The sequence below is a fragment of the Pimephales promelas genome, chromosome 5, assembly GCF_988280905.1.
Source record: "Pimephales promelas chromosome 5, fPimPro1.hap1.1, whole genome shotgun sequence".
Classification (NCBI taxonomy): Eukaryota; Metazoa; Chordata; class Actinopteri; order Cypriniformes; family Leuciscidae; genus Pimephales; species Pimephales promelas.
In genome coordinates this window covers 7253761-7271531 of record NC_142773.1, presented here as the reverse complement: position 1 = coordinate 7271531, position 17771 = coordinate 7253761, and the positions used below count along the sequence as shown (strand labels likewise).

General features: G+C 37.7%; 1 long non-coding RNA gene across 1 annotated transcript in view; it reads left to right on the top strand.

Annotated features, from left to right (window-relative positions):
• Positions 1-1022: 1022 nt before the first annotated feature.
• Positions 1023-17771, top strand: part of LOC148981338 (uncharacterized) — a 28087-nt gene continuing 11338 nt past the window's right edge. Inside the window, exons 1-2 of the long non-coding RNA XR_016168457.1 lie at positions 1023-1126; positions 4368-4482. This is a non-coding gene — a long non-coding RNA (uncharacterized LOC148981338). The remainder of the gene's footprint in view (positions 1127-4367; positions 4483-17771) is intronic.

Sequence of the window (17771 nt, the reverse complement as noted above, 5' to 3'; positions counted from 1 at the left end):
CTTCTTTGATATTATTTATTGCATGTAGAATTTTATTTTTAAATACCATTTGAATACCAAATCAGCTCATGAAAACTGTATATACATTGGTCTTCATATCTTATCAAAAAATATGCATTAGGATTTAATTAGGCTTTCATATTTTTTCCCAACTGTCTGGTAAATTCTACACACAGCAAAACAAACGTTGACCTAATTTATCTTCGTATCACAAAAATATTAAAGGAGCAGGCTATGCAAGATTGTGGCCAAAACTGGTACTGCAATCACTGTCAAAATAGGGTGTGTCCCCGCCTTCCCCATGACTCGAGGTTGCCAGATATGCTGCAAGTTCCAGCAGGAATGTATGTATATATATAATTTTTTTTTTTACTATCCCTCTGGCGTCCCTATTCGCCGCACAGCACACCCACTGTTCACGTACCACATCTGAGCCAGATCTGGGCCGACACCACTGTCTGGCTCTTGATCTGTAAATTGTCTATTATTTTGTAAAGTTCCTCATTTTGACTTTGTTCCCCATGTTCCATGCTGAAGGCTTTGCTTCATTTTAAATTTTGGCTAAGCTGAAAGAAAAAATAAATAGGCTAAAAAAGGAAGAAAAAAACTGTTAAAACATTTTGTTACTTTAAATCTTCAAATCTCTTTTTTTAATATCAATACTTGTACCATCTAACTTGAAAATGAATTCAATATATATATATATATATATATATATATATATATAAACATCAGTAAGACAGAGTCCAGAGGGTAAATATTAGGCTATAACAGACATTTGAAGTTTGAATCTCGAAATGATCTATTATGGTGAAAGTGAACAGCTGTGTCCCCTATAAGGTGTGATTTATAAATCAATACTTAATTATTCCAAATCAAACATGTTTGGAAACTAAATAAATGTATACGTATATATCAACCAAGATATAAAGAGATTATCGTGGTTGTTTTATATCTGGGAGTTTAACATTGTTTCCGCCAGTAGAGGCGCTACTGGCAACCAAAGCAATAACATACATTCATCCGAGTCTAGGAGAAGAAGAGAAGTGAGCGAGGGAAGGGAACATAGAGATGAGAAGTGGAACACAGCCATTCATTCTGCTCTAAATCTGCTGTTTTTCAGACTGTGAGTATATTCATTTGATCATTTATCAGGAGAAGTCTCTCAAATGATTCGGTTCATTTGAGTGAGTACAACCAGTCAGATCTTGAATCTGAAGTTGAAGCACTTTCATTATGTTCGAAAAGAAGTGAAATAAATGAACCATGGGTTTACTACAAATAAAACAAAAACATGGTTACTATTGTTAAAGCCATTACCGTAGTTTAACCGTTGTATTTGCAGTTAAAACTGGTAAAATAAATAAATGGGCAATAAATAAAATGGCAATCAATCTGTCAAAAGCCAATGGTTACTACACTTTATACAAATCATGGTTAATGTTCGGCAACGTTGTAAATATAACAATATATAAGCGCATCATTAACTGACAAAGTGTAAAGATTTTACATTGTTTTTTTGTAATTAATAAATGAAACCTGGTGTAAACACAAGTTGTAGCTCAACATTTTACGTTATTTTTGTGCTGCTAAAAATGTAGCCTATGCTAATTTTTTTAGTTGCAAAAGTTTGCCTTCAACTCCTTTTTATCCAATTATTGGTTCAAAATAGCAGCGTAATCCTTACAGTTAAAACCTCAACTTATAAAGTTGTTTCTAAATAGCTATTAGAGCACAACACTTAAAGGGATAGTTCACTTTAATTCAACGATATAAATACTGTTCGTTTTCTCACACAAACCGCTCATTTCGTGTCTTAGGCATCAATGTGTACTTACATTTACGAGTCATTCAATCATGTTTAATTTGGACTTCTCTGTGCATGCTCTTTGACACGGACCCCCTAAACCTGCATTATATGACTGATAGACAACGGATTGACCGAAAAATGTCAAAATTGAAAATACTGTGGAAACAAAGACACCTAAATCTTGGATGCCCTTAAGGTAAGCTAAAACGTATCAAAAATTATTTCAAAGTGAACTATCCCTTTAAAGCTGGATAATCTCGAGTGATTGTAAGTGTTATCATCTGGCAGTCATTTTATGAAAAAAGGTTGAACAAATTACACCAGAAGCAAACTCAACTGATTTTGTATCCTCAATATGTCCTGAATAAGAAAAAAAAGCCCAGAAGAATCACATTTGGGGAAAGTTTAGAAAAAGGCCCAAATATATCCCATTCATTCGCATATTCATTCTTTTTTTCACGTGAAAAGGGTAAAAATTTTAACCTTTAGATATCATCATGAAAATCACTGAGTTGATTACTTGCATCAAGACAAACAAAAATGTATTACAAGTTTTTTTTTATTGTTTGTTAACATGGACAAACGGTGCATAATTTTAGCTAATTTGCATAATTACCCAAACAGATCTAAACATTGGGTATAGCAGGTGAAAATGTTTTTTTTTTTTTTTTAATTTTGACGAAATATAACAGTAAAATACTTAATATTAAGGTCTGAATGGAATCCATTTAGGCTGCCCATGAACATTAAGCATACAGGAAGAAGTACTTTAGAAACCAGCCTTTATTCATTAATATTGCAGAGATAGGGTTTGAGCATTGTGTACCAGTGTTGTAGTACTCGAGACTCTGACTCGTCTCGGACTCGGTCTCGAGACCATACTTTAATGGTCTTGGTCTTGTCATGGACTCGTGTCCATTTGGACTCGGAATTGACTCGTACTCGAACATTTTTTTTTTAGGACTCGGACTTATTCCCGAGTCCACTCGAGTTCAATTCAAAATATTTTTCATGATTATTAATGTATGTTAATAAAATATTTTTTTAAATTGATTGACACCCCCAGTGATTGGTGATTTTCTAGTGCGCAACTGCGCATGACAAATTGTAATAAAACGTGGCCTTTTTACCCTAAACTGATCATATTTTTTAAACTCTTAAGTAAATTCAGTAAAAAAAAAAAAGGATTTCTCTAAGTAAATAAAAGTAAATTAGGTAATCAACCCTCACTGGTCTCAGTCTCGACTCGGACTCGACTCTCTATGGACTCGGTCTTGACTCGGACTCGACTCTCTCTGGTCTCGGTGTCGACTCGGACTCGTGTGAGGTGGTCTCGACTACAACACTGTTGTGTACGTAATAGCCTCTATGCACGATCGCTTCCGGGTTTGTCTCAGCACGTCCAGTTACATCCGGTGCTGTGTCAGTCTATGGTCAGAAGCCGGTTTTGCGTTAGGTGGAGATAGTGTCAAATTATACTTGCTGTTTATAAAAACGTCCTGCGGTTAACCTGAATGATGTTAACAACACTGTGAGGCAGTTAGCTGTCACACAAGAGTAAAAAAGAGAAGTTATTTAAATTATATATTTCGAGCTACAACAACAACTTTGAGGGTTAGTATTCTCTCATATACGAAAGTCAACTAGCGAATCAGCGTTTCTAAAATCGTTGTCGCCGTTTCTGAGAAAACGGATTTTATTAAAGTTTTGCCTCTATACACTTGGCCTTCAGAATGCGCTTCCGGAAGTAAAGACGCTGACTGAGATTCTTTTGGACACATGTCAAGCAGGGTTCGTGCATAGAGGCTATTAGAGTTTTTGATCCAGACACTTTTTATTTCTCCTACCTTTTGTCTTCTACATTGTCCTTACCCATGTCTCCTGTTCTTCTCTCAGACTCATCCCATCCGAGGCCCAAACCTCATCTCTGCAATAATAATTAATTAAAGGCTGGTTTCTAAAGTACTTTTTCCTGCATTAATGTTCATGGGTAGCCTAAATGGGTTCCATTCAGACCTTAACATTAAGTCTTTTACTGTTATATGTCAACAAGATTCTACAAGACATTTTCACCTGCTATACCCAATGTTTAGATCTGTTTGGGTATTTATGCAAATTAGCACATATGTAATTAGATTATGCACCATTTGTCCATGTTAACAAACAATTTATAAAACTTGAAAAACATTTTTTGTTTGTTTTGATGTAAGTAATCAACTCAGTGATTTTCATGATGATATCTAAATGTTAAAATTTTTACCCTTTTCACGTGAGAAAAAGAATGAATATGCGAATGAATGGGATGGGTCTTTTTCTAAACTTTTCCCTAATGGGATTCTTCGGGGCTTTTTTTTCTCTTACTCAGGACATATTGAGGATACAAAATCAGTTGAGTTTGCTTCTGTTGCAATTTGTTCAAGGTTGACCCCCATTTTGGCTTAAAATCACTGGACTATAAATGAGCAACAACGACCACAATTCACTCCTTCAGTCAGTGAAGCTCCCACAGCCGTTCACGAGAGTTTAAATGCTGGGTAATATTCCCAACTTCCCACAGGAAGAAACAAGCCGGAGGAATTACTCCAGGAGAAACTACAGACATATAATTGTAAAGATGGAGATTAAGGAAGAACCCTGCAGAATAAAAGATGAAGATACAGAGGAACAAATAGGTTGGTGTTTTCCTTCATTCTTTTTAATGACTGATGAGGAACATTAAAGGGGTGGGATAATGCCCTTTTCACAAGGTGTAAAATAAATCACTTTTTTGAGTGTGTATGTGAAGTTTTAGTTCAAAATACCCCACAGATATTTTTATATGGCATGTTAAAGTTATAATTTTTTGAGGTTTAGCAAAATACACACTATTTTGTCTGGCCCTTTAAAGGGTAACTAACTAAACCCCTGGTCAGAGCCTGACTCCACCCACTGGCAATATTTGAAAAGCCCAGCGGAGGGGGGCGTGCACCTGAGACGCATCTCTTTGTATGGAACTTGCCTAATGCCTCGTTTCCACTGAGGGGTACGGTACGGTACAGTACAGTACGGGTCGGGTCGGGTACACCAGGCTTGCGTTTCCACCACCAACAGTACTTGATAGGCGTGGTATGCTGTAAAGAAGCGATCGACGTCATTTTCGCGCGAAGAAAGCGACATAGTAAACAACAATGGATGACAGACAGCAGATCTTGTTCTTGCTTCTCGGCATGTTTGCGAAGCCAACGCAAAGTCCGACTCAGGAGAATGATCCCGAGGACGCGAGTCCAGTAATTCTGTTTATGGAACAGCGCGTTCTTGAACGCGGCACTCTGCTCGCTCTGGCTATGCAACGCCGGTTATGTTCATTTTAGGCAACAATAAAACGAAATAAATAAATAAATATAAAACACCACTCTGCTTATTTTCGATTTCATTTCAATACATTTTAAACATTCTAAAGCACACAAATGTGCAACGCATAGCATTGATTAATACATTCACTGCATGTAATGTTATTTATAACAAAACTAAACATAAAACAACCCTGCCTCTTTTCGTTTAAATTTAAAAATATTAAACATATTCCAGGCAATATGTAGCCTAATGTATTGCATAGGCTATCGCATTGGTACAAATTGCAATAAAAAACATTACAGATGATGTAAATGACAAAAAAACAAAAAATGACAAAACTATCTCTTTTTGTTGAATTTCAGTTTTATCAATAATACACTCTAAAAAATGCTGGGTTGTTTTAACCCAATTTTGGGTCAAATATGGACAAACCCGAAATGTTGGGTTAAAAATGTAATGTAAAAATTTAACCCAACGGCTGGGTTAGTCCATATTTGACCCAAAGTTGGGTTAAAACAACCCAGCATTTTTTAGAGTGTAGCCATTATAAAAGTATAAGTAAAAAGTACAAAAAGATATACAGTAAAGCTTAAATATAACATCAAGAAACAATTCAGTCAGTCAAATATAGCTACTCAGCGCTCAAATATATGAAACTTCACGTAGCCTTCTGCCAAAACTATTGGCCAGGGAACGAGTTATAGATTCACGAGACCAAAGATCACCTGTTAGGTTTATACAAGACGAACTATATCTCATGTCTAACCACTACAAAGAAATCCGAGTCAGCGGCAAACATCAGAACGACTAGCCGAGGAAAGGCTGTTCCAGGCGAGGGACACGAGCGCGAGCGTCCGGTGATCGCTTAGAATGGATCTCAGTCAAATTATCATAAATCTATAAATAAACCACAGATTTGAGCTTTAAAAAACTACTTTCTCACCTGAAAAACTCTTAAAACTACATTTCGTGACACAATAACAGTAGAATTATATTTCAACTGTATGCTTAGCTCCACCTTTTAGTACCCTTTAGGTACCCCAACGGAAGGGTACCCAAAAAGTGGTACGGTACGGTTCGGCTTTTTGGTACCATTCACAAGTTTTGACAGTGGAAACGCAAATAATTGCGTACCGAACCGAACTGTACCGTACCGTACCACTCAGTGGAAACCATAGACATATACACTAGACCTCACCTTGGCTACGGCAGTTCATTGGAACGAATGCGTCAATAGAGCCGCCATCTTGAAACAGGGGAGCCCCTCCACTTTAATGCATCAGCGTCAATGTAGTAGACACAGGTCTAATGGAAATAAAATCACCATAAATCATCATGAATGCGATTTTTCTTGTTTTTTTGGTTTGTTCCAATGGTCAGACATGTATTTATCATTGATTCCAAAAAGATTTTTTTTTTTTTAAACATTCTTCTTAGTTCAGATTTCATCCGTGAACATCATACGCTGCACAAAAGTCCGCCACCATCAATGAATTCGAAGTAAAGGCAGAGATTGCAGCCTTACCTAGCTACTTCATATGACAAGACCCCTGTTCCAAGATGGCGGCGGTTTTGACGCATGCTTAGAACCCCAAGGTGAGGTCTAGTGTATATATCTATGAGTGGAAACGAGCCATAGGTCACCAACAACCACTGTGTCACATACTACCACAAACATCCAATAGGAAAATTCAACTGCAGTAGCCACCGTTCAACCTGAAGAGGGCAGCACGAAGACGTTTTTACACCATATATTGTAGAAATAGAACACTTTATAAACAAAAAGTTACTCGAATCAATGACTGGTATTAATAAAGATCCATTCTTACAGATCATTAACTAAAAAAAGTTGGTTAAGTGTTTAGTTACTCTTTAAAGGGTAACTAAACACTAAAACAACTTTTTTTTAGTTATTGATCTGTAAGAATGGAGCTTCATAAATGCTGTTCATTGATTCCAGTAACTTTTTTGGCATTTGTTTATAAAGTGTTCTATTTCTACAATATATGGTGTAAAAACGTCTTAGTGCTGCCCTCTTCAGGTTGAACGGTGGCTACTGCAGTTGAATTTTCCTATTGGATGTTTGCGGTGGTACCGATTGAGATCATTAAGCTGTTATCAGTGTGATAAAACATTTGCTTTTGAATCAGGCTTAAGAAGACGCCTTAAATGTCATACTGGTGTGAAGCCTCATATTTGTTCTGTATGTGGAAAGAGTTTTTCACAACTGGAACAATTAGAAGTGCATGAGCGTTTTTATACTGGTGTGAGACCTTATATGTGCTCTGACTGTGGAAAGACCTGCACTTCATCCAGCCACTTAAAATCACATCAAAAAACTTCATACTGGAGAGAAACCGTACAAGTGTTCACACTGTGGAAAGAGTTTCTCTCAGTCAGCACACCTGAAAGGACATCACTACTTCCAGCTTGGGATTCGGGGCGGGCTGCTAAATATCAAGGGTTGAGAGGTTTGTGTGTGTGTGATAGAGAGATACAAATTTAAAAAGCTTCAAGTAGACTATATAATATAATCATTTATTGTTTCTTCAGCTTATTACATTATCTGACTTTGCACTATCTCTTTCTGCTTCTCTATTATATATATAGTGTGTGATTTACAATTACATAATAATTTTCGTAGCATACATCATCACATCGTACAGGGTGAACAGACGTCCCCGGTTTCAGGGAACAGTCACTGTTTTTGGTTGTCTGTGTCCCTGACTAACTACAGAGAAAAACTCTGTCCCCGTTTTGTTTTTGAAGACACGTTAAGGGTTTCAATCATTGATAGTCAAAATGTCCCATTTTTTACCCCCTTTTGGGGGATTATGTTCCCAGTTTTGATCTCGGACATCTGCGTTTCCCAAAAGCATCGTAAGCCTAAGTTGATCGTAAAAAAGATCGTACGAATTATCTTAATATTATGTTCTGTTTCCACCTTCAAATAAGTGATCATTTTAATGGTACTGGTCCAAATAATACAGTTCCACAAGAGGGGTGGTTATTAATGTCAGATAGAAAGACAAAATTCTAAACACAACATTAAATGCTCACTTTTGACATGTCAACAAGGAGCTGATGACAGCTGATCTTACTTTTTCTTGGCTTTCTCTGCCACATCAATGGGAATACAAACAGTTATATAAGACTGGAAAAACTGGTTAAAGAGAAAATATCTGACCAGTGGCCTCTAAAGACAAATGCACTGCATGCAAATTAACATTTGACACCCTACCCCCTATTCTCTGAACATCTTATCTGCATCTTCTCTCTGCACTCTCTCAGTCAATGATACTGAAAACTCACACAAGAATATGGTTTTAATGTGAATCTGATAATCTTTAAGGATTGTTTAGAATCATTTTGATGGTCTCAGGGTGACTGGTAATAATGTCTCATTCCCAAAGTAATAAAAGAAAAGGTAATAAGGTTTTTAAGAAGTTTCGGAATCACTGTCACACAAAGGAGTGTGGTCTTTGAGTTAACACCTTCTGCCTTGTTGTCTGAATGCAAATTACAACCAAGCAAATGGTCTGCCCCCGATAAACATGTTGGGGGAGATTCAGTAACTTTCCATTATATCCTGGTGATATACATATCAGGTGAGGTCTGATTATAAAGGGAGATGTAACAAGAGTTCGAGGCTGCCTTTCTGTATTCAGATCGGCCCGTGATGTTGTGTCTAGGCTCAGCTCATGTAATATGTTGGGTAAAGTCCTTTGTTCTTTGAAACATTTAATGGTTTGCTCTGATTATCTTGTGGAATTCTAATGATACATTTACCTGACATAATAAATTGTTATATTTGGCTATTCTAACAGACTTTGACTTTATTTTCATTAAGTTAAAAGTAATAGTCAAGCATTAACATATTTAATGATGCACAGATATCATTGATAAACCCTTTTCATTTTATGGAGTCAGATGAAACGAGTTAATACATAAGATTAAATGTATTGCATTTAATTAAAAAACACTTTGCTTGGAAAAGACGGAACGCGCTTGAAACCTTCACCACGAATCGAATTCCTCCATTTGGACCGATTTCGTGGACCTTTTTACAGTGGTGACACGCCTCCGTGATCGCAACAGATGGATTTCGCGAGCAACGTCCTTTCCAACAAAATACGGGAATCTTAAAATCGACAAGAGGTTTGAACATCTTCCTTTCTTCTGCCGCTGTGGTAAGTCACATTTTCCTTCCCTTTTGAAAAGTGTTGAGAAAATGTTGTTTTGCAGGTCGGAAAGCCCTTTGTTTAGTCCGAAACTAAAACGTGAGGACATGATAACGGCCGCGGCGCGCAGATAAAAGTGTAAAACCCTTGTTTAATAGATTTTAAAGATATCCTTGTTTGATTAGGCAAAAAGAAAAGAAACTTAAATTTGAAATAACATCTTTCAAATGATTTTCGGGTAGACTTAACGTTACTCGAGGAGCTATAAAACAAAACTTGCACGTTTGTCTTCATTATTATAGTGGCTTCCCAGATAGCAAACTGACATTGAATCAACGTGGAAATATGACATCGAAACAACGTTGATCCGACATTGTTTTGCTCATCGAATTAACGCCAACGTCAGACGCGTCATTCTTTCACGTTATGAATCAATTTTCGATTTTCATTTAGCTTTGAAGAATGCCGCGTCTGACGTTGGTTCAACGTTAATTCGATGAGCAAAATCAACGTTGTTTCAATGTCATGAGAGACGTCGTTTCCACGTTGATTCAATGTCAGTTTGCTATCTGGGTTTGTTGAAACAAACCAGCAACATGAAGAGAATCGACAAACAACAGAAATAAAAATCTAAGTTTGTAAACGATCGGAAAACACGTGATTTTATAAATGAAGCAGATCGATGCATTGTTTATGAAAGGAAAACTTTGAAAAAATACAATGATATGATTTACAGGCTAAGATGCAATTAGCAGGGTTAAATGCTAGTTTTCCATGCTGTTTAGAAAAAACTAGGCTAAGATAAATGCTAGTATTGCCCATGCTGCTTCCAAAACAAGACTATAATGATAAATTCTAAAGCCATGCTGCTTGAACAATTATGCTAATGCTAATGCTAAAGCCATGCGGCTTCTGAAATGAGGCTAATGCTAATGCTAAGGACATGCTGCATTCAAAAACGCTTAACCCTTTGTTTGACTAGCCCTCCATGGGCCAGAGGCCACATTGAATAATATTCTATAATTGGCATATTCTATACAATAATTTGTATTTTCAAATTTGGGGTTGTGCTTCACACAATGTAACGCACTCATAGAACACACTGTATAGTTGTTTGTGCTACTATATGTGCACATAGGCTAATTCTAAGTTTATTCTTTAAACACAGGATTGCTTTACTGTAAGTGTTTTGGAACACTTAGGTAAAGGCTGTTGATGTTGTATTCAAGGCCATATGTATCCTGTGTGAACTGAATCAAACACGTTTGTGTGTCTATGCTGAATGTGGTTATAATGTGATTGACAATGCTCACTAATTCTTGAAAAGAATGAAAAGAATTTGAGACAGAAATACTTTTCATATTTGGAAAATGAAATATTACCACGTTTGAACTCATTCTGATATGATTATTTTCCCGAGTGGAGATTGGATTCATATATTTCCACAGTTTTTTGCGTCAGTTTAGCGATGGCTAACATCTGGTATCATTTTACGTGTACTTAAACGAGGAGGTGTTTAAGGGGACTTAAATATATATCTTTGATTGTGCACGTTTGGAACGGCAAATCCTAGATATTTAGTCAAATTACCTCTGATTTGATGACCGGACCTGGCGAGAGTGTGGCATGCGGACTTTGGAGAAGGACCGCAGAGTGATATAGTTTCCTAATCTAAAAACGGGGAAAATATAACTAAAGAATGAAAAGAATTATCAAACGTTAAAATGACTTTGCTTCATATAGTCTGAATTTTTGTATCCTTGGTGGAAATCTCCCATAGCTGTGGAAAAACCACGCAAAGGAACATAGATGAGAATCAGAAACTGTGAACGCGAATCTTATTAATCATAAAACAAAAACCTTTTTATATTCAAAGCTTCAGGGAAAGAAATTTCTCCAAATATAAATTGGAACATGTATAAAGATTCTGTCCTGTTTACACTATGGGCCGAAAAGGTCGAGCTTACACTGCATAAACTCACTAAAAAAGGTCTTAAAACGGACGCTATTGACAATGAAATTCTCACTTGGTGGGAAACAGTGGGTAGTAAACAAAAGAAATCAAAACATGATGAGATAATTGAGGCTTTAAACTTCATAACTTATATACGGCTAGATAAGTCAACAACATTTCTATCCTCGCTTATAGATGTTAAATGTGAAGAAGTGCATTCTAAAAATGCAGAGGCAAAATTGTCTGAGGCAAAGATTAAAGATCTTCAAACACAGCTAGATAGATTACTAGCTGAGCAGTTAGCCCTGACTAAAAAGTGTAAAAATCACAAATACACCATTGCAGATCTTAAGGCTAAACTAACCGATGAAAAGTCAATTTCTCCCAAAACGCTCAACAGCAATGGGACTAAAAATATGCGCTTCTTAAACGAGTCATCCTGCTCCAATATCCCTGTACCTTTTCAGACAGATGAAGCAGGCGATAAAGTTTTGAACGAAGTGTCTGTTTCAGCCTTTAAGGTGATCCGGCACCCAAACGGCACAGAGTCAACCATTCGACGTCCTCTAACGGTAACTGAATGTAGCTCGTTTAAAACAGAGATCGGACCATTCCCTTTGAAAGGGCCATTCGAACCATGGTGGAGACGCATTGTTAGCCTAAAACATGCATTTCAGCTTGAACCAAAAGACATTTGGCAAATTGTTATCAGCTCAATTCCAGATGTCCTGAACTATAAGATACCACCGGCTTTGATGACAGGCACCATTGTGCAGTCAATGCATCAAATCGAGCCTGAGAGTGAAATCTTAAATAGATTAAAACAATGTCTGCGCGATCTACGTGGTTGTAGTCCTGTTGGATGGGAACTGATTCTCAATCGGAAACAGAGTACTGAAGAATCATTTGAGACATATGCAGAAAAAATGTTTGAACTATTTGAGGAGTATTCTGGAATTGAGGGTGTTAACCACAACAATGTAACTCTCCTTGACTTACTACTTACAAATGCAGGGCCGCGTGTACAGCAATCGCTCATGTATGGTGCTTCTCCAGCAAAAAAGACATTCGAAGGAATTGTTAGCTGGGCAACAAGAATTGAGTCACGAAAACAAAAGAGAGAGGATGTGCGGCATAACCCATCAAACTGACAGGTTTATTGCCCCCCATAAAAATAAGCCCCGCCCCTTTTACCCCTCCCACCCCTCCCACTTATGAACTGTACGTACACCGTGGGAAATTCCCACGGTCTCCCCTCACCACCCCTCACCATCACCACCACCCCTAGCCATCTCTTCTGGACTGGTCACGTGATCGGGGGAAAAATTTCCCCACGAACCGGACCCCCATCCATCCGACCCGGTACCGAACTGGACACCTGTTACGGAGGGGTCGTGTCACCACCCCCTCACCACTTCAGGGTGATCGCACGATCCCCACGATAGTGAAAAAACAATACATTTTCAAACTTTAAGGACGACATAAAACAAAAGATAGGTTTAGTGATTTTATTAAAAGAAAAATCTTTTACACAGACTTGAAGTTGTACAAACTATAACAAATACAATAACGTTGTAATAGTGTTCTATTAAAAAAAGTTTTCTAAAATACATCTTTAGTGTTTCATTAAAAATGCACGGCTTCATATATATTTTATGTTAAAACAGTTTAAAAATTGTATTAAAAAGTCAAAGATCGACCATTTTACAGAAAAAGTCAAGCAAAGGGGTTTTTCATTACAGAAAACTGTTTTTTCTAAACCATTTATTTTTTAAAAAGACATACGTTTTACAAAACAATGTTTTAAAATCCGTTTTAGTCAATTTATATCATTAAGACACGGCAGGAGTCTTTACCTTTACACGCTATTTAGTAAATTGCTCCGTTTTATATAAAACAAATAGACCTGTTTCTATCATACATTTTAAAAAAGTATTACTTTTCACATAACATGTATAATGTTTAAATCTATTAACCCATTTATAGATACAGTGCAAGCCTTTAACGTTACATCCAATGCATTTTAAAATAAGACGGGTGTTTTAGAGTCTTCAATAACAAAAAAATAAAAGTATTTGAGCAAAAGTTTTACAATTACATGCCGTTTAAAAGTATTAAAATACACGTCTCTTTACTGTTTTATACATCTGTAAATGTTAAAACCTTTAAAACAGTTTAAAAATTTATTCATATGTGAAAAAGTCAAAGACTGGTCATTTTACAGAAAAAGTCAAACAAGTTTTTCATTGCAGACTTACGTTTTATCCTGTTTAAAAAATCCAACAGCATCCAAAACTTTTAGAGATATTCCAAAAGTCCTCCGATTCAAACTTGTGTAAATGTAATCCCGGGAGCCCCACGAAACACGTCCATCCATCTCGACAGGGAGAAACCATACTGACTGTTTGGATGTGTGCATGGAACCACACGCAGACTCCTCCCACGACACTCCCACATCACGTGACCCCAGTGCACGCGGTATCCATACGTACAGCACGTCCACCCCCAACGTCATACGGCGGACTGTTTTAAAAAACGTCCGTTCAGGACGGAGCATGAAACTTAAATGAGAGAATTAACGCCTTGCAATGAGGCGCGCTAACCACGCCTCCTCACACGCCCCGTAGAAGACGCACGTGCGGCGGATTGGTCCACGCTCTATTCACGCCCCGTAGAAGACGCATTCACGAAGCATTGGTCCTCGCTTCATAGAGGCGCAGGTAAACTCCTCCCATACTCTGACAGAGGTTGTTTTTAAAAAACCAGAAGCTCAATACTCGTTTTTGCGGCATATAAAACCGATTGTTTTATATCAAACAAATATACCTATTCGTATGTGCGTCACCATCCCCTCTCCACTTCAGGGTGATCACGCGAACGGGGAAATTTTCCCCACGATGGTGAAAAACAATACATTTTCAAACTTTAAGGACGACATAAAACAAAGATAGTGATTTTATTAAAAGGAAAAATCTTTTACACAGACTTGAAGTTGTACAAACTATAACAAATACAATAACGTTGTAATATATTTTAGTGTTCTATTAAAAAAGTTTTCTAAAATACCTCTTTAGTGTTTCATTAAAAATGCACGGCTTCATATATATTTTATGTTAAAACAGTTTAAAAATTGCATTAAAAAGTCAAAGATCGACCATTTTACAGAAAAAGTCAAACAAGGGGGGTTTTCATTACAGAAAACTGTTTTTCTAAACCATTTATTTTTTAAAAAGACATACGTTTACAAAACAATGTTTAAAATCCGTTTTTAGTCAATTTATATCATTAAGACGCAGCAGGAGTCTTTACCTTTACACGCTATTTAGTAAATTGCTCCGTTTTATATAAAACATCTTTGCTCCATTTTATATAAAGAAGCATTGGTCCACGCTCTATTCACGCCCCTGAACGTTCGACAGATTGGACCACACATACACACACACACACACACACACACACACACACACACACATACGTAAACTCCTCCCATACCTCGGCAGCGGCCGTTCAAACCAGAGCCGTTCAAACTAGCCACAAACGCGACGTGCCCTCATTTGGATTTTACGTTACTGCACCCGAACCCAAGACTCCTGAAAGAAACATTGATGAGGCTATGGCGGATCTGACTCTAACGCCTAGGAAAAAACGAGGACCATCATTAACGAAGTTTCTTCACGAGCCATTGGGCCGTGTGGAATATTCATTTCAGCTATCAGATGGACGTGCATGCATTTACAATTTCGACAAACATAACCGTGAAGTCCGTCTGAGTAATGTGGACGGGGACGAACGGTTTACAACGAATATGACAGAAGACCCTGATTTATTGTTTACCGAGAGAGACTGGATTTTATTTTATACGAAAGTGTGGAGGGACTTGCAAGATGGTGGAAGTGAGCCGCTATTTATAGGTGAATGGTCGGGCCTGAGTTTTGGGACAAGATACAGGTTGCTTGCGGACCACATCAATAAGTATGACGAGGACTACATTTACATTCTATCCAGTGATTTCGGAAAGGATGGAGATGGATGCTCGTGGCCTATCAAAGAGAGCGAACATCTACGATTTTATGATTTAAAATTCATCTTTCAATGGAAAGATATCGCGAATTTGAATGGTATTTTTTCTGAAATACACAAACTTTTCCAATGGTGCGACGCTTTTGACAGATACGAGGGTATTAAAGTGAAGTTGTTTCACCCGGAATGGTGTACACCCACTAGGAGGGGCGTGCATATAGCACCACCCACGCTCTACAAATAATAATGCCTTCGGATTCCGCCAGTCCAGCTCATACTCGCACTATGTCTCAAGAGGATATCATCTCACCATTCTCCCCTCCCGGATCTGTTGATGGATATGGTACAAACGGATACCCCCACCAAAGCAACGACTGGCTAAATAAATTTTGTACGGAACTTGGATTTCACAATCTCGCATTCCTCACGAGCTACGGTGCTGACGTTTGTGCCGTCGCTGCTGCCACTGCTGCTGCTACTGCTACTATTGCAGCCGAGACTCCTGGCACCACGCCTAGTGACGAGTTGGACGGGTGCCTTGGTGATACCGGCCACAGGATTATTAAAGCAGTCGTTACCATCATACTGGAATATCTGATTGATAAGCAAATGAAGAAGGATTGCGCCGGATGTACCGTAGACCATCCATCCCAAACAAGACATTCGTGCCTGTTTGAGCCTACACCATATTATTTTTACAATTGTTTTGACGAAATCAGTCTGAAACTCCTCAAACCTGAGCTGAAAACTATCTTAGCTCAGGCTTTGAATCTGTACGGGGCTACCCCACACCTGCAAAGAATTCAGGGAGCTGTGGAGACCATTTTGTTTGAGCTCAAAGATGAGATGTACATTGTGGAGCATCTGGCATCTATCAGGCAGAAGCTAGTCGACGAAAGCTGTGAACAGATCGTATACAACGCTGTTGACAACTGGAAACACGTTGATGCTGAAAACCTTGATTCTACCTCAGTTTGAAGATGGGAAACTGCTGCACCTCCTGGATAGCCAAACATTTCTTTAAATCATATGTAAAACGTGTGATATCAAACTTGCTGTACAAGATTATCGATGATAATCATGCAACAGGTGATAACGTTACTATGGTTGATAAACGTCTGACAAATTTATCGAATCAGATGAACGCTGTAAGAGGGATATCAAATCAATGGAATAATATGATAAACATGTCCGTCAAACACATACCTTGCACGACTATCAACAACATTCTTGAACTGATGCCTGAATGCAAGGAATCTCTTAGAATAGGAAATATATTATGTCTTTGTACGTATGTGACTGATGTTTGTAAATTGTCAAGGAATGAATACCCCGATGTTTGTAAAATGATTGATATTTTAGTTGAATACATGTTGGAGAAAAATTTTGAAATGTGTGTAAATTTTATTTTGATGTTCGGATGATCCGTGTAGATATCTGAAATAAAAATCTGTGTGACATCAAGACAACGGGTCATTATTTTATGAAGAGTGACAGAGATAGTAACATGTCAGAGCTAATGAAAAAAGTTTACTATAACCCCTCAAGCCCCGGAGCTTTTGGCGGTAAGGACAGATTAAAACAGGCTGTGTTACAGGAATACGGCGTAAAATTAAATGATAAGGATATTAACGAATGGTTGTCCAAACAGGACGTATATACACAAGACTGCACCAATAAATTATAAACGGAACCGTGTAGTCGTATACGGTAAGGATCATCAATTCCAGGCTGACTTGGTCGATATGACCGCATACTCAAAAGAGAACGATAATATTAAATTTATTCTTACAGTTATCGATGTGTTCAGCAAGTACTCATGGACACGTGCATTGAAAAATAAAACGGGTCTGGAGGTGACTAAAGCTTTCGAATCTATCTTGAAAGAAGGACGCGTACCGATAAAGTTGCAAATAGATAAGGGGGCAGAGTTTTTCAATAAACATTTTCAACTACTGATGAAAAAATATGGCATACATCATTTTGCCACAGCAACCGATTTAAAAGCGTGTGTAGTCGAGAGGTTTAATAGAACTCTAAAAGGACGGATGTGGAAGTTTTTAACGGCTGTAAACTCCAAACGTTACTGCGATATACTGCAAGACCTGACAGAGGGTTATAATTGTAGTTATCACAAATCCATCAAAATGCGCCCCCTGGACGTTCATAAAGAAAATGAGACGGTAGTGTTTAATAATTTATACGGTAAAATACGTAAAGAGACACCCGTCTTTAAATACTCTGTAGGGGACGTTGTTAGAGTCTCTAAAGTCCGAGGCATATTTACTAAGGGGTATGAGCAGAATTATACGGAGGAATACTTCACCATAACCGCATGCATTCCACGTGTCCCTCCCGTATACCGGTTACAAGACTTAGATGGTGAAATCATCAATGGATGTTTTTATGAGGAAGAACTACAGAAAATTATTGTTAGTGATGATAAAACATTTAAGATTGAGAAGATTTTGCA